Here is a 6,947-nt window from a genome sequence, read left to right as displayed (position 1 = left end):
CCTCCACAACATACACCTTCGCCCACACTGTTATCACCTGGATTGAACCTCAGGCTGAAGGAAGGCAATTCCAGGGTAACCAAAAACCATGCTTAGCCAAGTAGCTAGCCGCACTAGGCCAGCAACAGGCTCTCTCCGTAAGGATCTCAGCCAGGATGACTGGATCAAGAAAATGATATTAGGCTAGGTATAGTAGCACAAGGTTTGATTTGATTTTGAAGGGTTTTTCTAGATCAGGAGGAGCCAAACAGTTAGGGCAAGGAAATTAGGTCAAAATTGCAGGGTGTTCGATGGGACAAGATAGGCATAAGGCTCAACACTCTAGGGTTTGATGGGTGAGGTGTTTCAAGGCAGGTGAGGAGCTAGAAAGAGCATGAAAGCAACATGGATTCTTCCAAAACTAAAGAAAACATTGACTATGAATATTTTCCCAAAATAGAGCATAAATATTATGGGTTTTGCCTATCAACTTGAAAAGATCCACTTAAAAGTAAGGAAATGATTGATGAAGTACATAAAGCATTTAACATATGATCACAACAGAGAAAACTGAACTGAACATTATACCACATGGATCCCAAAGAAATAGTTGCAACTTTTCATTAATCTCCTACTGAAAACTGATACAAAATGATGTCTACTCAAAGCATAAGCATCCAACTGAGTCCAACCCTTTAAAATGAGAAAGAATAAGAAGATATAGACATTGATTCAACCTCCTCCCATCCTTAGGGGTCAAATTTGTAAGGATGAGGAACTAATCCATAAAAAACTGAACAAGAAACTAGAATCTAAGCAACCTAACAACTTGCCTCTAAAAGTGAGGAAACTAATGCATTTTTCCTAAAGATAACTTTTAATCTAATGAATCTAACTTCTAGTACTTATTATCCATCCTATTTACATGCCTAGTCACCATTTACATTAGTAAAAAACCATCCATGAGAGGAAACCAAAAATTACAGTCAAGGCACAGTGAAGTGGAAACCCAGCACATTTTTTGTCCTATGTGCAACGTCCAAGTTCTATGCGTAGCACTTTTTGCAGGACCATTATGGAGGTCTTCCCGGTGTCCAAATTGGGCTCATGATAGCTTATTGGAAATATATTCAAGTCTACTTTCCATAACATCTTGAATGTTTTCATTTGGAGTTCATTTGACCCCTGAAAAACGGATTCTCCCAAGACTGCTTCTGTGTGTCAAAAAGATGGTAGAAAGGTAATTTTTTGGGTGTTTTTTGACCTTTTGGTTGACTAGTTCTGCTCTAAAGGCTTAGAAAATGCACAGGGTGCATGTACTCATCATTGTGAATCCAAAAATTTTGACCATTTCCTCATTGGATGCCCTTAGGAAAACAGCAGTGCCAGTGATAGAGCCAAACTTTTTGTGTCAAAAATTGCCAAATTCTTCAAAAGCCAAAATTCTTCAAAACTTGCTCAAAATTTGTGGAAAACACCACCATTAAGTATATTGGTTAGCCAAGGAAGCTTTAGAAAGCAACCTAAGCCTATCACCCTCCTTTTTGCCTTTGAGTGCTTGTTTTAGCCTTGCTTTCATTTGCTTGACCCTTATGTTACAAATCTTATTCTGGGTCTTGTAAAGGCGAGGCAAATGTCTAATGATTTGATTGTCCCTATTAGCCTTTTGTAGCAGCTTCTCCAACCAAGTTTCTCTATCCTCCTCAATTTCCTTCTCAATTCTTTGTTTTGTAGTCAAGGTAGCTGTTGTTTCTTCCTCTTGCATTACTGACTTGCCCTTGTCACCTTGCCTCTCTGCTTTGAGAAGTTCCAGCTCCATGACGACTTGTTTTTCACTTAGATACTTGTTCCCTTGCTCAAGGTATGAAATGACATACTTAGCTCTTGCCAAGTTGTCCATCAGTGCTTGGATCTATGCATCTTTTTCCATTATGGTTATTTTTTCGTTTGTTGCCTCATCTTGAGCCTCCAAGTCAACTATCTCAATGCTTTTCCTTCTTTGTCTCTTTTCAGGTGGATGGATGCTCTAATTGAATTATTTTCTTCAATGGTTTCATTTTCTTGCAACAAGAAGAAATGCTTGGAGTAGCTGAGAACACTTATTATATGAAATGACTTGACTTACATTAAGAAATATAAATCAACTACAATACTTTGTTTTCATCTCAAAAACATGTTTTTTGAGATGAAAATTAAATTATTGAAATAAGATCTTTGTACAATAATCATGACTTACTAGCAATCATTCTTTTTTATTGGTCATCCTCATACCTTTGCTGCCCTTTATTTACATTTGAAACTATGATTTTGACCTTGAAAATGAACCCTAAGATCTAATGGAAACATAATTTCTTCAACTCTAAAAATAACATAACTGAATACAACATGGAGATGGGTCAACAAATGTACCTTATGAGGGAAAATTTAATTTTTTGAGAAGAAGACAACCATCAGTGGACCATTTTGACATGAGCTAGTGGAATAATCCAAAAAATTCAGAATGAGACACCTAAACTCAAAATGCAAAGAGCAGATTTGATCCCTGATGGAAGTATACGAATACTGACTCTAACACACACCACCACCACCTCCATCACCATTCAATGTGGAAAATGTAGTGAAGTTTCCTGTTTTCAAGGGCTTGGGAAATGAGGACCTGGACCAGTTTTGGTTCATTGCAAAGGCCTTATAGACAACCCAGAACATTACAGTTGATCAGATGAAGAAAGAAATGTTAGTTATTGTTTTACAGGTTCATGCGCTAACGTGGTACATTAAGTAATGCAATGATAACCTGACGGTTGCATTAGTAGACATTCAAACTGCGTTGAATAAGGAATTCAGTATGCCCAATTTTGAAGCGCAATCAATCTTTGGATTCAAGGAAATCATGATGAAACCTGGTGAGACACACTGAGAGTTGCATCAGAGATTGAAATGCAAGATCCATGAAGCTAACATGAATATTATGGGTAGGCATCATCGTGAATGGTTTGTGGCTTCCCTCTTGCCTCATTTAAGGGTTTCTTTATCACAGCAAAAGATTGGGACCCAAGTGGAAGCCCTGGAGATTGTGATGAGATTGCATGAGACACTGATTCAAGATTATGCTTTGGGAGTTTAGTAGATTCACATGGAATTGTAGAATCTTTGCATAGAGTTCCAAAGTTTGAAAAAGGATAGAGTAAATCGGCCAGAGGTGAGTGAAGAAGTTTGGTGTTTGAGATGTAAGTGTTAGGGGCATGATAAATATCATTTCCCTGTTTTCGCGAATTGTGTTGTAGGAGGAGGGTCGATGCCTTTGAGGTTGGAAGCTCAAGCCAGGCCATGTATAGGGCCCACATTGTGCTGTGCTATATGTCAAGTAGCTGGAAAACATGTGATAGATAATTGTCACTTGCTGTAGAAATTTGTACAGACACCACAACAACTCTTCTACAACTTCTGCAAATCAGTAGGTCACGATGAGCATAATTGCCATAGTTATGAGTTAATGATGGAGAGAAAACCCACGTATCGATTGCAGATAGAAAATCGGCCTTCAGATCAAGGCGTTGGGGAGCGCGAGGAGGATATCATGGGCATAGACGACGCCGAGGAGGAGGAGGACCTGCGGGAGGTTGGGGACAAGTTATTTGCAACAATTATGGAGGGCAAGGACACTACGCATGAGAATGTACGAACTAGACGTGCCTGTCATGCCGATGTTGTACTCTGTTTGACCATGTGATAGAAGACTACCTTGTATTAATAGCTAAGATGTGAGAAAAGGGGACGCAGCCTTAGCAGCTTACCTAGAACCTACAAATGATGAGGGATGAACCCCACGAAGAGGATCCTAATGTGAATATTGTGCTGCGTAGTGGAATGACGAATGGCGAGGATAAGGGAAAGCAAACTAAAGAAAGTGAATGGGTTCGCAAAGATCCAGAAAATGAGGTTGGATTTGATTTAGAGCCAAAAGAAACCTTCATGGAAGCAAAGAAAATCTTTGCTGAGGTTTCTACCTCAAGAAGTCAGGATAAGCAATGTGAAGAAATGGACCCATCCATGCTTACTACCTTTTTGGAGGCCTGTATGAAGCTACTACATGATAGCAAGGCCGTGAAAGGATTAAAAGAGTTGATATATAACTATGCTGATAAAGAAAATGCTCTTGAAGGACCTCACGTAGTTAGCAAAATTGGTAAGCATAAGGGAAGAACAAGGCGTGAGATGAGGCTCACTATGCAAATAGGCGAATATGAAATGGACCATGTTATTTTGGATCTTGGGTCAGATGCGAATATTTTTCCGAAACAAACATGGGAGAGAACTGTGCTGTAGTGGTCTCTGATTCAATTGAGGATGGCGAATCAACACAATATTATCCCCATGGGAAGATTGTAGGGAGTGACAATAGATATTGAAGGCATGAACACGTTGGCTGATTTTGAATTAATAGAGATTGTTAATGATAGCAATCCTTACCCCGTGCTCCTTGGGATCGACTGGGCTATTGACATGAATGGGGTGATCAATTTGAAGAAGCAGACAATTTCATTTGAGAGGAAATTGATCCATGTAGTAGTACCTTTGGACCCTGCAGAAGGACTGCACTATAATGAACCGGTCTGTGATTATGAAAGCGAAGATGATTTGGTCCAAATCTAAAAAATAACAATGCAAGACCAAGATTGGGTGAATCTGATAGCAGATGGACACATTGCATGGGACCGCAACATTTCATTCACATCCAATTCAGATGAAGAGTTGGAACACTGGCAAAATAGGTCGCGTGAAGTATCTACGCTGCGATATAACATGATGACTAAATCGTTGCACTGTGTATCATTGCAGGTAAAGAGTTTGCCTTATTATGATGGTCTAACTGATGTGGATAATTTTTGGATGCATTTGAAAGGGAATTTCCTAAGAAGGTTCACTTCCAAGCCTTGGATTTGGCGTTGTGGCTACACCCGCAAGATGGTGGGGTACGCATAAAGACAATTTTGATGGATGGCGCGAATACAAAAGAATGATGAGGGTGTAATTTGGTCACCCAAAAGTGTGATTGACAGAGAAATATGATGGGAGGAGTGATTTGTGTGATCACTTATCAAAATGGACTGATGCTTATGGAATAGAGCTGCAACTGGAGTGGGTGCATTTGTTTTGTCACACTTTGGACATAATACCAATGAATTGGTACTTGGAAACAGAGCTCCAGCATGGCGCAAACGAATGGGATATTTTGAGACATGGATTTGTGATGACATTCAATTTTGAGGATGGATTCAAGTGCATCGATGAAGCGTTGCAGGAGTTCAAAGAAGTAATCTTCAGAATACCATAGGATCCCTTGGATTTGATTCAACTAGATTAGACCACCCAGCTGTGCCATGCGATAGAGTGCTACAATGTGATTGCTGACGAAGAGGAGGAGGATCCAAGGAACATTAATATCCTAGAGGTAGAAGGTCATTGCGAAGTTGAGGCGCCGCAGATAGAGAATATAGATATCACTGCATCGTTGAAAACTAGACAAGTGAATATTGGAACAAAGGCAGAGCCGAAGTTTACGAAGATAGGACACTACTGGGATGATGCTACGGTGGATAAGGTTGCTGAGTTGCTCCGTGAGTACCAGGATTTGTTCCCTACAAAGTTTTCGGACTTGAAGGGGATAATAGTTGATTTAGGAGTGATGAAAATAACGTTTAAACTAGATGTGAAGCCTATGAAGTAGAGGCTATATCACCTTAATCCTAAGTACAAGGAAAAGGTCCACTTGGAGTTGGAATTTTTTTTGGAAGTGGGTATTATTGAACCAGTGGAGGAATCTGATTGGGCAAGTCCTATGGCAGTTCAGGAAAACAAGCAGAAGGATGAGATAAGGATTTGTTTAGGTCTTAGGAAGCTGAACGATGCTTTCATTCATGATCCTTTCCCAACTCCGTTCACAGACGAAGTGTTGGATAATGTTGGTGGGAAGGAGGCCTATTCATTCACTCATGGGTTGTCTAGATACCATCAGATAAAGGTCATGCCAAAAGACAGGAGTAAGACTACCTTCGCGACCGAGTGGGGATGCTATTAGTAAATGGTATTGCCTTTTGGACTTAAGAATGTGCTGACAATATTTTCGTGCGTAGTCATTGCGGTGTTCAAAGAGTTCATTCACAAGTTTTTGGAGGTATAATTTGACGATTGGACAATGTTTGAGCTGGTAAAGCGCCATGTAGATAGTTTGCGGTTGATGTTGGATACGTGTTGGAGGTATTAGATCACGCTAAAGTTGTAGAAGTGTTTATATTACGTCCCTTTCAAAATCTTGCTAGGTCATGTAGTGTGCAGACAAGGCTTAATGGTGGACCCTGCTAAGAACACGGTCATAGTTAACTTGGAAGTGCCAAGGAGTGTTAAACAATTGTGCGCAACATTGGGTCATACTGGATACTGTTGAAAGTTCTTCAAGAGCTATGCCCAGATTACCACGCCGATGGAAAAGCTATTGAAGAAGGATGCTACATTATGTTGGACTGAAGAATGTCAGTGGAGCCTGGATGTGTTAAAGGAGAAGATGGTCATCACACCGATCCTAGTCTTCTCGGATTAGAAGAAGGAATTTCATGTGCATGTGGATGCTTCATGTATTGCACTGAGAGCAGTACTGACACAGGCCGATGAAGGAGAATTGGATCACCCGATAGCATTCGCGAGAAGGAAGATGTTGAAGGCTGAAAAAAATTATTCGATGATAAAGCGAGAAGGGTTGGTTATGGTGTACATGCTCCAGAAGTTTAGGCATTACTTTCTAGGCTAACACTTTAAGATGTATATAGATGATTCTGCCTTAAATTACCTAGTCAACAAGCCTGTGTTGGGGGGGAAATCTGTAGATGGTTGCTATTGTTTCAGGAGTAGAATTTCAAAGTAATCGTGAATCCAGGGAGATTGAATGCTGGACCGGATCATCTTTCACACAT

Source organism: Pinus tabuliformis, chromosome 1_2, assembly GCF_031772625.1.
Source record: "Pinus tabuliformis cultivar Carrire ecotype Pingquan chromosome 1_2, CPIR1, whole genome shotgun sequence".
Taxonomy (NCBI): domain Eukaryota; kingdom Viridiplantae; phylum Streptophyta; class Pinopsida; order Pinales; family Pinaceae; genus Pinus; species Pinus tabuliformis.
Note: the sequence above shows the minus strand (reverse complement) of the source record.